Genomic DNA, 17,501 nt, shown 5'->3' on the forward strand with positions numbered 1-17,501 from the left:
GCATCATTGCTTCTCTTGCTAATTGATTCATCCCCTGGCAGGGCCTGAGTCACGGGCTGTTAGCTGGACACTCTCTCCCCACTGCAGATCCTGTGGACTAAGGTGCACAACAAGCGAAGATGTTAATAAAACTGTTAAATGTCAAAACTGCAAAACCCACACCCATTCAGAGTCCATCAGCTCTCCTGGAATGATTCCGTAAAATACCATCTCCTCCCCTTGTCCTTTTCTCAGTCTAAACTTCATCACCTTCATTAAGGAAGAAGATTAAGAACTGTTATTAACAACACAGTGTATAATTTCTTTCTTCACTTCCTCCTTTCAGAGAAGAGTCCGGCACAGAATGAAAAGGAATGTTATCATAGGAAGTGCATTTCAGACGTAGTAAAGCAGAAAGGAGAGGGTGGCCCCAGTGGCAGTTGTAAGAGGGACAGAGTGTGGATCTCTATAGCTCAGTGGCTGCAAAGCAGAAAATGAAGATTGTAAAAACGTCACATAAAGAAAAAATGCACAGTGGATTCGTTTTGCGATGCCCATAATTCAGTAATGCCTTTAAGTAGCTAGAAGAAATATAATAAATGTTTTTCCACAACATTGATCATACTGTATCAGAGGAAATATTAGCGTGCAGGGAGCCATGATTATACTGGTAGTAATTCTCGGTGCAGAAAACTAGTAGAAGATGGGACCCTTTATAGGCCCAACTTTTATTGGCTGCAGTTATTTACCTTTAAGAACACGCCTAATACATTGTCCCATAGCTAAATATTTTTGTGAAAATTCAAACCAGTAGTATCAGTAAATCAGAAATCTTGCCACCATTTTATAGAATTTATGTATATATTTTCCTGTAGATGCTCTGATACGTTCCAGAATACAAAACCAGCCAATTGACCATGTAAAAATTCTAGAATGTCTGTAAAACAGATTCTTCTGTATTCTGAACCTGGATAGGAGCAGACAGGTTTATGGCATGTGATTCCACCCAAATGCCACCTGTATATATATATATAACATCTCTCTAAAGAAATTAAATGGATTATTAGATTACATACTGCAGTAAAACTATACCAGAAGCTATAAGCCAGGAGAGGATATGCATGTTGGCAACTGCCTTTTTTAGGGAATCTTGAAACATCAAAGGAAGCTTTGCAAGACAGGATTTTTCCTTAGGGAGAAAAGAAGGAACCGATCCCTCATGCCAGCCTCTTGCTCTTCAGGCTGGCAGGAGCTGGTAATGTGTTGGCTATGGCCACCTTGCTGTAGGAGGTTCCAGCCTGTCAAGGGAAGGTTCTACCCTTGCTCTCGAGGGACCCCGGGGTTTGATTCTAGAAATAAATTATCAAATAAGAGTTACAGGGTGCTCTGGATAAGAACCACCCGGCCAGACTGCTGCGGAACTAAAAGGAGAGGTGAGACCTGGGTGTGCCAATTCTCCATATATTCCCCACAAAGAAGCAATAAGCCAGAGGGATCTCTGAGTGAAGATACTGAGAGAGCAGTGATAGGAACGCATTGTTTTGCTTTAAAATCTGGATAATCCCTCCTGCAGTTCAAAGGCCTTGTAAAAGCAAACAAACCTGGCTAAAGCCTACAGATTCACCTGCTCTGTGTCAACACACGTCTCCCAGAACTCTCACTGACACAGGTCGTTTTGCAGGCACTCCTTCCGGGACCCTCCCCATGTCTCTGGACTGGCCGTCTCTGCAGAGTGCTCACTGCAGGTCTCCTGTGCACGCGCTCCTTCAATCCAACTGCTTCTGAGCAGTGCTTTCTCCTCCATTAGGGCACAACAGAGAGGTATATGAGCTGAATGGTATTTGGAGCTAAAAAGCTCCAAATAAAATTCCATAAAAATGGAATTATGTCTTGATTATCTTGTTGGAGTTGGATAGATGTGAAACGTGTTTATTTCCCTCCTCTAACAAGCAGGATTTGAGAGGGTGCCTGTAAATTCTTCCCAACTTGAGAACTTTAAAGATGCAGATACATGAAGGGAAAGAACCCCAATAGGAGGGGTAAATCTAAAATTGAGAAAAGCTTGGCACAAGATGATGATTTTTCTGGGAGTGCCGCCTGGGAAGTTGGTAAGCTGTCACCTGACATACTCAGCGTTGACGTGAACATACATAATTTACAGGTTGAGGTGACTTAACAGGCTTCTGTGGAGAGTTCTTTCCCAGGGTCACTGAGAGGGCCCCCTTGCCAGCATCCTCCCACAAGTGACAGTGGTCTAGGTGCAGCAACAGCAGCTGTTTCCAGATTTTTTTTAAAATGAAAATTATTATTTTTTAACTTAGTTAATTGGTTGGTTGTTGAAGGAATGCAATTTAAAACAAGAAGTTGAGGGGGGAGCTAATTATCCCTTTGAATTCCCTCTTCAGATATATTATCCTACATGGACTTATTACCAAAACTTGTTGAAGATTAATGAGTACTGTTCTTTCTTCTCTTGCCTCCCTTCCCTCTCCTTCCCTCCCTTCTCCCCTTCTCCCTCCTTCCCTCCTAATCTTCCTTCCTTTTTTCCTTCCTTCCTTCTCTCCTTTATTTTCCTTTCCTTTTCTTCCCTTTCCCTTCTTCTTTCTCTTCATCTTCAGTGACTTGGAAAAAATCATAATGAACTTCTCAGAGCAATTCCACAACCATGAATATGTTCAGGGTCATGGATGTTTTCCATGGAGTATTTAACAGAGGAGTCAAGTATAGCTTTCATTTCTGCTGTGTCTGCAGCATACACACAGTCTCATTTGTCTTTGAAAAAATGTCTAAGTGTGCTTAGGAGGGTCAGGGAGACCCTTGGAGCACTATAATTTTAGTAAATTTAAAAAAACATCAAAATAACACTTAACAAAACAGATTTTGGAAACTACTTAGGAAGTAGAGTGAATTTTGTTTCACTTGGCATCCAGTCTGAATTATTGACTTACACTGTGGCCAGATAAAGAATCTAGACAACATTTGACCATACAGAATATTTTATTATAATTTAAAACATTTTATATTTTAAAATGAGATTCACTTGTAATTATCTCCACAACCGCTGGATGTCACTGTTGCATATGCCTGGGCAGTAAAAGCTTCCCGCTTGGGCAAGCTGAAACTGGTATTTTAAGGGCTTTCATGCTTCCTTCTTGGCACTCTACCTTTTGGTTGAACACATGCTATCATGCTAAGACGACTGTCTTCTCCCTTCAGTGCACTCAGCCCTATTCTCAATTATGGCACTCTACTGGGAATTTTAATTTATACAGGATGAAATTTCTCAAACACAATTATCTTCCTCACTATTTATAAAGAGTATGGTACATTTATAATAGTTCCCAACATTGTGTATTAATTATAACTAGCACATTCTGGATACCAAGTGGAGTGAAGTGAACACATAACCATAAAATATCCTGGATTTATAAAGTGCTTTCCCCCCCACTGCCCCCAAAGTGCTTACGACAGTTTCGTATCTATTTGCTCATCTGTCTTCCCAACACCCCTAGGGGGTTACCTGCTTTAATGCTTTTATGAGTCAAAGTTGACCTGTGAAATAAATTGAATGAAGTAATTATTTGCACTGGGATCCCAGGAGTAAAGCAAAAGCAAACACTGAAAACTGTTCCAGACAGCTAATTATAGTTTGCAAAAGTAACTCGTTAAAATTTGGGTAGTTTTGGGTTTTTTCAATTATTTTAAAAATTTCTTAATCCCTGGACCCCTTTACCTCTTCTTTTAAATATGCATTAAAAAAAAATCTAGGCCATCTTGTATAGCTGACGTTATACAGAAATTAGATCTGGAGACTTTTCCAAAACCTGAAAAAATCCTGGCCCTGTGGAAGTGCTAGACTAGAATATGACCCATGGAAAGAAATGAGAGGACCAACTGGAACCGTCGTTAGCTTTCCCTACAGTTAGAAATGACCATGAGCTTCACTTCAGCTGTTTAGTTGAGTCTCTTTTTTCCTAAAACCTTGGACTTGTTTTCTTTAGTTTCCTTTCGTGTATTTGCACTAGGGAAGTCAGAGCTGTTCCTGGAGGGACTACTGGCCTAGATCTTAGCCGGGGGAGGTGGGGAGGGGAGATCCCCTCTGTTCTAGTGAATAATCAGAGAGTTGTGTTGCCTGTCATCTATGAGATGCTTTGATCCAGAATTTCAGTCATTGTTTCCACATTTAGGGGCTGGAATGAACATCAAAGAAGTGGGTGTACGGAATTTACTGAATGCCAAAGAAGTACAATAACATACAGAGGATATAAGCAAACCCCAGTGGCAAAATTTGCTGCCAAATGTCACACATAATAAAGGCCCCTGAAGTGAGAGTCTGCCTTTGACAAATGCATAATGATATCAATGCCAAGGGAAGGAACTAGCGTGCTGCAAGGTGAATAAAAGAGCTGGGAACAGCTCAGTGGGCTTAACACATTTCCTTCGTGCGTTTTGACCCAACAGGGAAAGCAGAGGACACAAATGCATTAGATAATCATTGGACAGGGCTGCAAACTCTCCAGCAGTTTTAAACTGACCTGGCTTTTTTGGGATGCAGCTCTAAAGATGAAAATAAAATGTGATTAGTAATTACTCATCTTCTGGAGGGAAAAAAAGGGGGGAACAAGGAAAGTGAAAATAGCTTTCTTGCTCTGTCTTGGATAGTTCCAGATTTTAAAGCCCATATGTTGTTTGCTATAACTTCTTCGCCTCCCAGGGCCAATGCATTCCAAACATTTCAGCTAGCGCAGTACACCGAGGAGCTAGGAAGTTAGGGCTCATTTGTATCCACAGTCTTTGTTCAAATATGGATTAATTTTGGTTAATTTCAGTGGGTGCACATAAAGTAAAATGCACAGAACTGAAACCACTGAAATCATTGTGTGATCATCTAAAAACCTACTTTTCAAGCTCCTTTAAGTTTTACTTTTGAAATAAAAACAGTAAAATGACTGTAAAAAGTTTCCAAAAGCATTGACATTATGAGCAATTGCTAACCAAGGCTATTCCCAGAATGATGGAGAATATTTGGATATAATTCTAGAAAAGCTGACTGCCCTGCAGTGCCAACTATAAATATGTCATTCAGAAGGTGATTTGATAAGGCTCCTGCGGTAGGTGGCTCTTGCCTCCAGGGCCAGATATCAATGGAGAAGCATATTGTGCTTCTGTCACCAAGGTCTGCCTTGGAGGGCACAGCAGATTCTTGACCAAAGCTCCCATCGTTTTACTATGGAGATGAATACTTAAAAAAAAAAAAGACTGGGTGTGGATGTTTAAAGGAAAGAGTCTCAAAAATGCCACAGTACCTGGTAACAGCTTACCAGGTTCATGAGCATAGTCTGGTAATGAATTAAGTACAAGTAAGACCAAGATGTGTGTGTTTATTTGAAACCCTCCAGGGTTGAGCAAAAAATTGTGCCACTTGCAAACAGAGTCAGCATTTCTATCCTATGCATTAAGCAGTCAGAGCTTGTTTGCTTGTATTTACCAAAACCATTTTCAACACAATCCTTACAGTTCTTCCTACAAAATTTCTTCTGCAGGCTTGCACTGCATAATAAAGGAGCTCATAGACGGGTCCTGCTCTGTTTATTGTGCATGTTAAGTAAATGCAATGATTTTCATTATTTCAGACTCTATAATGAAATGACTGAGTGCCATTAGAAAATGGACAAACAAGTATTCAACTGGCTGGATGAACCATAGCTTTCTGGCATTAAAGGTGTAATATTTATGAGTTAATTTAATCATAGAAGAAAATATTGAGAAGGCGACTGAGTAAAATGATGACTGTGTATGATGTTTTTGCCATGCAGCTGGATAAACATATTCTATGACAGACCTTGGCAAGAACTGCAAAGATGCTCTTACAATGGCATGAATAAATATTAGGTGCTGCCTAGAATTCACTGCATTTGAAGTCTTGAGCAAAGCCAGATGAGCTTTAGCAGGAAAATATGAAGAAGCCATGTATGCACATTAGGATTATGTAAACACTGAGTTCTTTCTCTGCTGCCTGGGAATTGCTCTAACGTTCATTTTCATCTACATCACTGACAGATATTTTTTTCCTTTACACATTATCTTTGCATTTCTAGAAGTGCACTTTAGCATCAAGACCCAGTTTTGGGGCAGCTCCAGGTAAGTTTTTCAACAGTATGGACTTGGAGAGAAAAGAAATACTTTGCCTAGGCTAGAAGGAGCTGACGAAAAAGATTGTATTTTGTAGTGGCCCAATCCCAGGTGGCTCAGTGGGTAAAGACTCCTCCTGCAGTGCAGGAGACTTGGGCAATGTGTGGATGTGTGTTTGATCCCTGGGTCAGGAAGATCCCCTGGAGGAGGAAATGGCAACCTACTCCAGTATTTTTGCCTGGAGAATCCCATGGACAGAGGAGCCTGGCAGGCTACAGTCCGTGGGGTCTCAAAGAGCCAGACATGACTGAAGCGACTGAGCATGCAACCCAGTCTACGTAAAGCAGTAAATTTAAAAACGCCTTTTCATGAATGTTAGAATACATGATTTCAGATTCCAAGAAGGACCGTAAGATAAAGTGATAGTTGGGTATATATTTTGAAGAGAGGAGATCAGCAATAATATTATGACAGTCACTTAATGAAGCATTTGATTCAGGGCAGCAAGAACCAGTGTACAGCACACGATCACAGAAATACATTTTTGTGGGTTTTTTCCCCACAGGTTGTCATTTTACCAATAAAGAAAGTATCTTTTTTTTCATTTTTATTGAAACATAATTGATATAAAATACTGTGCAAGTTTTAGATGTACAATGTGTTGACTTGATACACATATATTGTGAAATAATCACCACTACAGTGTGAGCCAACACCTCCATCACCTTACACAATTATCATTTCGTTTTTTGTGGTGAGAACATTTAAGATCTACTCTCAGCAACTTTCAAGTATATTGTTAACTATAGTTACCATGCTGCACATTAGATCCTCCAGACTTTTTCATTTTATAACTAAAAGTTTGATCAACACCTTCCCATTTACCTCACCACCCCCCCCCCCCCCACCCCAGCCCCTGGTAACCACCTTTCTACTCTTTGTTTCTATGAATTTGGCTTTTTTAGATTTCACATGTAAGTGATACCAGACGGTATCTATGTTTCTCTGTTAATTTCACTTAGCATGCCCCCAAGTTGCATCCATCTTGTCACAAACAGCAGACTTTACTTTTTTCTCATAACTGAATAATATTCAATGGTATATATGTACTCTATCTTCTTCTTTTATTGAAGTATAGCTGATATACTCTCAGTATAGCTGAGAATTGGACCATAAAGAAACCTGAGTGCTGAAGGATTGATGCTTTTGAACTGTGGTACTGGAGAAGACTCTTAAGAGATGCTTGAACAGCAAGGAGATCAAACCAATCAATCCTAAAGGAAATTGACCCTGAATATTCATTGGAAGGACTGATGCTGAAGCCAAAGTTCCAATACTTTGGCCACCTGATGTGAAGAACCAACTCACTGCAAAGACCCTGATGCTGGGAAAGACTGAGGCCAGGAGAAGGGGGCAACAGTGAATGAGATGGTTGGATGGCATCACCGAAACAATGGACATGAGTTTGAGCAAACTCTGGGAGACAGGACAGAGAAGCCTGAAGTGCTGCAGTCTATGGGGTCGCGAAGAGTCAGATATGACTTAGCAACTGAACGACAGCAATAGTTGATTTACAATATTATATTAGTTTCAGGTGTACAGCCTAATCGTTCAGTATTTTTACTGATTATACTAGAATACAGATTATAGCCAACATAATGGCTATAATTCCTTGCATATCACATTTTCCTTTTCCACTCATCTGTTGTTGGGCACTTAGGTTGTCTCTGTATCCTGGCTCTTGTGAATGATGCTACAGTGAACATGGGAGTACAGGCATTACTTCAAGATTCTGATTTTATTTCCATTGGATATATACCCAGAAGCAGGATTTTTAGATCATACGGTAGTTTTAATTTTTTGAGGAACCTCTATCACTATTTTCCATAGGCTCTGCCCCAATTTACATTCCTACCAACACTGTGCAAGGATTCTGTTTTATCCACATCCTTGCCAAAGCTTACCTCTTATCTTTTTGATAATAGCTATCCTAATATGCGTGAAGTGATACCTCATGGTGGTTTTGATTTGCATATCCCGCTAGCAAAGTAATGCTCAAAATTCTCCAAGCCAGGCTTCAGCAATACATGAACTGTGAACTTCCAGATGTTCAAGCTGGTTTTAGAAAAGACAGAAGAACCAGAGATCAAATTGCTAATATCCACTGGATCATCGAAAAAGCGAGAGAGTTCCAGAAAAACATCTATTTCTGCTTTGTTGACTATGCCAAAGCCTTTGACTGTGTGGATCACAAGAAACTGTGGAAAATTCTGAGAGAGATGGGAATACCAGACCACCTGACCTGCCTCTTGAGAAACCTATATACAGGTCAGGAGGCAACAGTTAGAACTGGACATGGAACAACAGATTGGTTCCAAATAGGAAAAGGAGTATGTCAAGGCTGTATATTGTCACCCTGCTTATTTAACTTCTATGCAGAGTACATCATGAGAAACGCTAGGCTGATAGAAGCACAAGCTGGCATCAAGATTGCTGGGAGAAATATCAATAACCTCAGATATGCAGATGACCCCACCCTTATGGCAGAAAGTGAAGAGGAACTAAAAAGCCTCTTGATGAAAGGGAAAGAGGAGAGTGAAAAAGTTGGCTTAAAGCTCAACATTCAGAAAACAAAGATCATGGCATCTGGTCCCATCACTTCATGGGAAGTAGACGGGGAAACAGTGGAAACAGTGTCAGACTTTATTTTGGGGGCTCCAAAATCACTGCAGATGGTGACTGCAGCCATGAAATTAAAAGACGCTTACTCCTTGGAAGGAAAGTTATGACCAACCTAGACTGCACATTAAAAAGCAGAGATATTACTTTGTCAACAAAGGTCCGTCTAGTCAAGGCTATGGTTTTTCCAGTGGTCATGTACGGATGTGAGAGTTGGACTGTGAAGAAGGCTGAGTGCCAAAGAATTGATGCTTTTGAACTGTGGTGTTGGAGAAGACTCTTGAGAGTCCCTTGGACTGCAAGGAGATCCAACCAGTTCATTCTAAAGGAGATCAATCCTGGATGTTCTTTGGAAGGACTGATTCTAAAGCTGAAACTCCAATACTTTGGCCACATCCTGTGAAGAGTTGACTCATTGGAAAAGACTCTGGTGCTGGGAGGGATTGGGGGCAGGAGGAGAAGGGGACGACAGAGGATGAGATGGCTAGATGGCATCACCAACTCGACGGACATGAGTCTGAGTGAACTCCGGGAAATGGTGATGGACAGGGAGGCCTGGCGTGCTGCGGTTCTTGGGGTCGCAAAGAGTTGGACACGACTGAGCGACTGAACTGAACTGTACTTAATAGAATGATTAGTTATGTTGAGCATCTTTTCATGTACCAAGTCTTCTGTGAAAAGGATTTGTCTATTCAGAAGGTCCTTTGCTTATTTTTTAATTGAATTGTTTGGTTTATTTGCTACTGAGTTGTATGAGTTCTTTGTATATTTTGGGTATTAACTTCTTAGCAGATACATGATTGGCCAATATTTTCTGCCACCTGTCACAGGTTGGCTTTTAATTTTGTTGATTGTTTCTTTTGCTGCTCAGAAGTTTTTTAATTTAATATAGTCCCCCTTATTAATTTTTGCTCTTGTTGTTTGTGCTTCTGATGTCAAATCCAAAGAAATATTTTCAAGACCAATTTCAAAGTTTTGTCCACCTATGGTGTCTTCTAAGAATTATAAGGCTTCATGTCTCATGTTTAAGTCTTTAATCCATTTTGAGTTCATTCTTGCGAGTGGTTAAGATAAGGGTCCAATTTTCTTCTCTATGTGTCAACCCAGTTTCTCAACATCACTTATTGAAGAGTCTGTCCTTTCTTCATTGAGTATTCTTGGCTCACTTATCAAATACTTGTTGACTGTACATGCAAGGGTTTATGTCTCAGGTCTTTATTCTGCTCCATTGGTGTCTGTGTCTATTTTTTTATGCCACTATAATACTGTTCTGATTACTACAGATTTGTGCTATAATTTGAAATCAGGAAATGATGGCTTCTGCTTTGTTTTCTCAGATTGTTTTTAGATCATTTGTGATTCCATTCAAATTTTAGGATTTTTTTCTATTTCTGTGAAAAGTTGCTGTTTAACGGAAATCGCATCGAATCTATAGATGAGTTGAGTGGTATGGACATTTAAACAATATCAACAAAGAATATCTTTCCATTTGTTTGTGTCTTCAATTTCTCTCATCAAAGTCTTATAGTTTTCAGTGCACAGATCTTTTACCTCCTTGGTTAAATTTATTTCTAAGTATTTTATTGTTATGATGCTATTGTGAATAGAATTGTTTTCTTAATTTATTTTTGAAGTTTTTCATTGTTAGTGTATAGAAACACAACTGATTTCTGTAAGTTAATTTTATGCCTTGCAACTTTACTGAATTCACTGATTCATTTTAACAATTTTTTGATGGAGATTTTAGGATTATCTATATAGAAGATCATATCATCTGAAGAAAAGACAGTTTTAGTTCTAATCTTCCAGTTTGGATGGTTTTTATATAATTTTCTTACCTGATTGCTCTGGCTAGGATTTTTAGTACTATATTGAATAGGAGTGGTGAGAGTGGGCATTGTTCTCTTTGTCCTGATCTTAGAGAAAAAAGATGTGTTAGCTGTGAGTGTGTCATATACAGCCTTTATTATGTTGGAATATGTTCTTTCTATATCCAGTTTCCATTGAGATGATCATCTGATCTTTCTCTTCCGTTCTTTTAATGTTGTGTATCACATTTATTGATGTGTGTGTGCTGAACTACTCCCAGGGATACATCCAGTTTGATCGTGGTGTCTGATCCCTTTAACCTGCTATTGAATTTGGTTTGCTAGTATTTTGTTGAGAATTTATGTACCAATATTCAAATGAGTGACTGAACTGAACTGATTCGTCAAGGATATTGGTCTGTAGTTTTCTTGTAGTATCCTTATCTGGCTTGGTTATCCAGATAATACTAACCTCATAAAACAAGTTTTTGAGAGTGCTCCTTCCTCTTAATTTTCTGGAAGAGCTTGAGAAGCTGTTGTTCAGTCACTCAGTTGTGCCTGACTCTTTGCGACCCCATGGACTTCAGTGCACCAGGCTTCTCTGTCCTTCACTATCTCTCAGAGCTTGTTCCAATTCATGTCCACTGAGTCAGTGATGCCATCCAACCATCTTATTCTCTGTTGCCCCTTCTCCTGCTGCCTTCAATCTTTCCTAGCATCAGGGTCTGGGAAGTTGGAGAAGAACTGGCATCAATTCTTCTTCAAATGTTAGGTGTAATTCACCCATTAGACTTTTCTTTGTGTGGAGGTTTTTCAATCTCCTCACTTGTTACTGGTCAGTACAGATTTTCTGTTTCCTCCTGATTCAGTCTTGGTAGGTCATCTATTTCTAGGGATATATCTTTTTCTTCAAAGTTATCCAATTTGTTGGCATAAAACAGTGATTGTCTCTTGTGATCCTTTGTATTTGCATAGGAAGAGTTGTAATGTCTCCTCTTTCATTTCTGGTCTTATTTATTTGAGTCTTTTCTATTTAGTTTATCTAAAGGTTTTTTAAATTTTTATTTATCTTTTCAAAAAATCAGCCAGGTTGTGGGGAGAAAAGTTGTAGGTGGAAGACTTCATCTTGGATAATGTCGCTATGCTCTGATGCGAGTTGGCTTACATTGTCTTTGCTTCTTCCATTTGTATTTTTATCTCCATTTCATGCCTGAGAACTTCCAAATGGAACAACAAAAAAGGAGAATGTGGTTCAAAATATCCTCGTATTTTCTAAAACTGAATGCTGTTTCAGTATTAAATTTTTTTCCAGCTATGCACTATGCCCAATATCTGAACACAAAACTCTTACTTCCTGGGTATTATGTTTCTAGTCTTAATACTTGTCTCTAACATACATGGCATCATGTCTTGAAATACCTAAAAAAGAGGTCACTTGTTAGCAAATTTTCATAGCTGTACAAGGAATCATTGTAAACAGACTTGATGCTATACTTCTTTTGGTACATGTATAGGTGAGACTGTATATTACTCCAAAGAGAGAGAAGCTATTTGATATTTTGTATGTATAAAGTATTTAGGACAGTATCTGCATCATGGTAAGTCCTTTGCAAATCTTAGCTGCTGCTACTCTTTCTACTACTACTAGTATTATTGAAAAGCCTAAGGATTATGTTGTGACAGGGGATCAGTTGGGCTGGTTTCATTAGGAATACCAACCTTTGGCATGGACCTAACACATGTGTAGTAGATTAGATACTTGCTTCTCACTTATGAGGGACCATTTGATCCTTTGGGAGACCATCTTTTGAAATCCACTTTTTTTTTTTTTTTTGCCATTGGCTGCCCCTTGGGGACAGAGTGTCAGAGTGTCAAAGTGAAATCCTGGGATGTAGCATGCATGTGGGTTTTTGCTCTGAAGCAATGCTCCTCAAACTATGTGTGGTGAAGAATCTATTTCTTTTTTAATTTCCAGTCTGTTACAGCCTAATATTTTATGAAATGCAGTAAAAATAACTTAAAATGGAATAAAAATCAATGTACACAAAATTCAAGTCCCTTTTTTTAATTAAATTCAACAGAAATAAACTTAAGCTGCCACGTGGTTGCCAACAGTTCTAAATGCTGTGCTGCGCTCAGTCGCTTCAGCCGTGTCTGACTCTTTGTGACACATGGGCTGTAGCCTTCCAGCCTCCTCTGTCCATGGGATTCTCCAGGAAAAAATACTGGAGTGGGTTGCTATACCCTCCTCCAGGAGATCTTCCCAACCCAGGATCAAACCCACGTCTCCTGCATCTCCTGCACTACAGGCGAATTCTTTACTGTGAGCCACCAAGGAAGCCCAGCAGTTCTAAATGCTTCCTCTCAATTCTGTTCTCGTCTCGTCTCCGAACAGTAATCAACAAATCCCTGACAGTAGCCCTCACTTTGAGCAGCAACCTCACAAAGAACAATGAGGAGCCCCAAGTCTGTCATTTCCCTCCTGCTTTGCTTCTGTAATGCTCAAAGGGCGCTCATCAAAACAGACTTTAGGCCGGGTCGGCAGGCTTCAGGCCCCACCTTTATTGGCGTGAAGCTGGTGTCCAGGGGGTAACTAAGACACCAGAAGAAAAAGCCACTTTTGCCGGGCATGGGCCATTGTCTCAGCTGGGAATTTCCACACAGCTAAGCAGTGGGCTGTTTAGTGTGAAGGCACAGGTGTGGAAACAGTCTGTGATAGACAGCTTTATGGCAAATAAACACAGTGTATGATATACTGTAATCAACTATATAAACAACTTTAAAATTGTCTTTACTTCATATTTCCAGCATTTGGTTTTGTTAATCGTATGTCTTCTTGACAGCAATTAAATAACCTTGAGAGGAAGTGTACACCTGCTGTCTCCCCTGGGGAAACTACATCTCTTTTGTGAATGACATAAGTTCTCCATAAAACATAAGCAAAGATAGGAGAATTGAATTTGGAGATACGTCTCGTTCCTCTCTTGTTTTATCTCTAGTTGAATTGGAGGGCAGTTTAATATAGCTAAGCTTTTCCCAGGTCCCTATGCTAGCATTCTTTCAAACCCGAATATTTCCCAGATGGCCAAACTGGAGACCCTAGCTAATGACGTTCTGACAGGTATCAGTTAGTGGGGAAGATGTCACGACTGCCTCGCTTGGCCTGTACTTTCACCCTCCCTGACTTCTGGGCCCAGGGGCTCTCAATACTTCCTGATTTCTGCAGCCCACCTCATCTACTTTCCATGAACACTATACTGGTCCTATTTTCCTTAAAACAGAACATAACAACGTTGCCTTTGCTTGAGACAGGTTCCAAACAAGCTCCATTCATTAGGATCGGTGAAGTAAAAGTCAATTTTAATAGACAGGTGTCCCCACTCTCAAGATGGGGTGGCAGGAGAGTGGCTGCTGCTGGGAGGGCCAGGTGGGTGCTCAGGGCTCACTGCAGGCTGCTTGCAGCTGCACCTCTGGTGAACTGAGTTTCAGCTCCAGGCTGGTTAGACAGGCAACATTTGGGGTGAGTGGCCTGGGGCATTGCGTGCTTCTGGAGACACTGGAAGGGTAAGCAGCTGCCCTAGTACCAGTGCTTCATGCGCAATGACCACCCCCCGGCTTCAGCTATGCGGATTCAGGGTGACGGGTCACCATGCCTTCTTTCACCAGAAGTGGGCTTGCCTCTTCCAGGCTCCATATATAGTCTTTTTTTTTTTTTTTTTTTTAATAGTTTTCATTTATTTATGTTTGGCTCTCTAGATCTTGTTGCTGCAATGGCTTTCTATAGTTGGGGCAAGAGGGGCTACTGTCTAGCTGTGGTACAGGGGCTTCTCATGCAGCGGCTTCTCTCGTTTTGGAGCCCGGGCTCTAGGGCACGCAGGCTGCAGCAGATGAAGCACGTGGTCTCAGTAGTTGTGGCTCCCAGGCTGTAAAGCACAGGCTCAACAGTTGCAGCACATGGGTTTGGCTGTTCTGTGGCATGTGTGAGCGTCCTGAATCAGGGATCAAACCCATGTCTCCTGCACTGGCTGGTGGGTTCTTTACCTCTGAGCCAGCAGGGAAGCCCCATCTACAGTTCTGACCACAAAACATCACCAAGGCTTCAAAAACTGGCCAAGTCCTTTGTCTTGGAGCTGGAACTTGGAGAACCTGAGCCTCCATTGTGTTTTGTGCATTGAGGAGGTGGGAGCAGCTGTCCTGAAGCTGTCCTGCAGCTATGGACTGCATCACACTCTTAGAATGGTTCCATCCCCTCTACCTACTTTTAAGAAAAATGGCTTCAAAATGACAGCATTTTTCAGTGTGAGAACAAGGCCAGAGCTGTATGACCTGGTTAACAGGGAGAAACCTGACCTGATTCGGTCTGTTGGAGAGTAAGAATGTCCTGATACTTACAGGAATTCTACAGCTTTTCTTTCTTGGGTCTAGTGATAGCCCTGTCAAAGGTGAAGTGGTAACTGACAATGGGGTCAGAAATATCATGGAGGATACTGCGAGGATCAAGGTCGATTCAGACCAGGGGGGTTGCTAGATCACAAGTAGGAGATGTGCACCGCCATGGACAAGGCACCCAGGACTGTCACTGGGACATGGGACATCACAGGTGAATCCAAAATCATTTCTGAACTGGTTCAGACATGAGTTTGGGAGGTAACTATCTTCTCAACATTGGACCAGCTAAAGATGTACTAGTAGTTATCTCTTCCAAGGCAGGCATCTTGCTGCTGGGAAGTGGATGAACATAATGGGGAGGCTATCTATGTGTCTAAATCATGGAGGGTGCAATGGGAAAAGAACAAGGCAATTGTATGGTATACCTGAAAAAGATCAGCTATTTATATCATTTTATTGCACTGGTGAAAAAAGAGGGTCTTAAACCTCCACTCCCCCATAACTCGTCAACTACAAAGGTAAGGATGCTGGGATCCAGGAAGCTCTGAAGTGTGGTCCACAAATCCGGGAAAAGGTCCCCTCTTTCTCTGAGCTCACCCTCTGCTCTCCCAGTTGAGTTGGCTTGGACTATAAAGCTGACATGAGTTGGAGTGATCATTGGGGTTCAAGAGGAAAGGGTCACTGTCTGCTGCTTACTGCTTTGATTTTCCTTGTATAGTATCATCATTATAATAAACTAACTACTCCATCCCAAGATGACTTTTCCAAGACATTTTAGTCAAAGGTACTGAGTGCATTATATCAATGACTCAGTGGGCCAAGGATCTGAGCTCCATTGCAAGAACACTTCAGTCTGGACAGCAAAAGAAAGGGCTGAATAATTAAGCTCGGGGTTTCATTCATTCCTACCTTTGGAAATTATCTATAATGGAAGCCTCCCTCCATTCTCTGTGTTTGATAAACTTAACTTGTTTACTAAATGACTTTAGTTAAAGAGTAAGCCAAGTCCTCCTGTTGCCTATGGGAGGAGGTGGAAAGAGTTTGGCAAGTTCAACCATATGTTATTTATTTAGCATCAATTATCACCAGTTCCTCCCCAAGCAGCACACCCCCTCAGCACATCCCCACCTCCAAGTTCAGGAGAACCTGGAGGGGAAGGAAAAAGCTTGCTAAGTTGCTTATGTTCACTCTTCAGAAGTTTGTAAAGCAAACTAAGAGCTCTGAAATTCAGTCTGTTTGCAGTGGTACTATAAGAAAATGGATTTATTCTACCCTGCCTTTTCAGAAATGGTCAAATAAATACATTCGCAAGTTAACAACAGGTTATAGGTCTCCCCACCATTTCTTCGTTTTTGTTCCTTGCAATTTTGTTCATTTGGCTGTTTGTTATTGTTGAAGAGACTGGCTGTTTGTCCTGGGGTTTCCAACAATTTGAATTTTGTTGATCATGTCCCTGTGATATTGTTTAATATGTTCCTTTGCCATTGTAAGCTGTAAATTGGTAGTTAGATCTAGAGGCTTGATAAGATTCAGGTTCAATTATTTTGTCAAGAATATTTTACACATAGTGTTTTGCACTTCTCTTAGGAGGTATATAATGCTTTTGAACTGTGGTGTTGGAAAAGACTCTTGAGAGTCCCTTGCACTGCAAGGGACTAAAGGAGATCAGCTCTGGGGGTTCTTTGGAAGGAATGATGCTGAAGCTGAAACTCCAGTACTGTGGCCACCTCATGTGAAGAGTTGACTCATTGGAAAAGACTCTGATGCTGGGAGGGATTGGGGGCAGGAGGAGAAGGGGACGACCGAGGATGAGATGGCTGGGTGGCATCACGGACTCGATGGACGTGAGTCTGAGTGAACTCCGGGAGCTGGTGATGGACAGGGAGGCCTGGCGTGCTGCGACTCATGGGCTGGCGAAGAGTCAGACACGACTGAGCGCCTGAACTGAACTGAACTGGATGCCTGACTGTCTCTTTTTGGTGATGTGAACAGCCAGTGGTGGTCATTGCCCAGATCCATTAATTCATTAGGAGGCTGCAAATGGTAATATCCTAATTCTGTCCCTCCTTACTTGTTTATTAGTTGAAAAAAATTCTGCAAAGAGAAAGTTCCCCTTGATTCTTCCATTACTTGGAGATCTTTTTTTTTAACACATTGGATTGTTTCCCTTAGCATCCTCTAAAAGTGATTAATGGGTTTAGTTTTTTTCGTATCCTACTGATTTAAATATACTTGATATGTTTCAATTCATTGCATTTATCATCCTACTCATGCTCAGATGATTCCATCTCTAGTCAGCTGAATCTTTTTTAAGCTGGTACCCAAATTCTTTGGACAGAATCCTAGTAGTTTTCCATCATTTCCTTGCTACTGATATGACAAGATATTCCCAACTCATTTAATAAACTTCCTGCCTCACACCTAGAATCAGTTCTCTTTCCAAGAGGTTTGTTTTCTTTTGGTGGGAAATAGAATTTACAGACATAATCAGGATTCTGGAAGTGCTCATGGCTG

At 40.8% G+C, this 17,501-nt stretch overlaps 1 pseudogene; it reads left to right on the forward strand.

The window, feature by feature from the left end:
• The window catches only part of LOC128060481 (tissue alpha-L-fucosidase-like), a 143,390-nt pseudogene extending 127,935 nt beyond the window's left edge, over window positions 1–15,455 (forward strand).
• The last annotated feature ends 2,046 nt before the right edge of the window (window positions 15,456–17,501 follow it).

The sequence above is a fragment of the Budorcas taxicolor genome, chromosome 2 (assembly GCF_023091745.1).
Source record: "Budorcas taxicolor isolate Tak-1 chromosome 2, Takin1.1, whole genome shotgun sequence".
Taxonomy (NCBI): Eukaryota; Metazoa; Chordata; class Mammalia; order Artiodactyla; family Bovidae; genus Budorcas; species Budorcas taxicolor.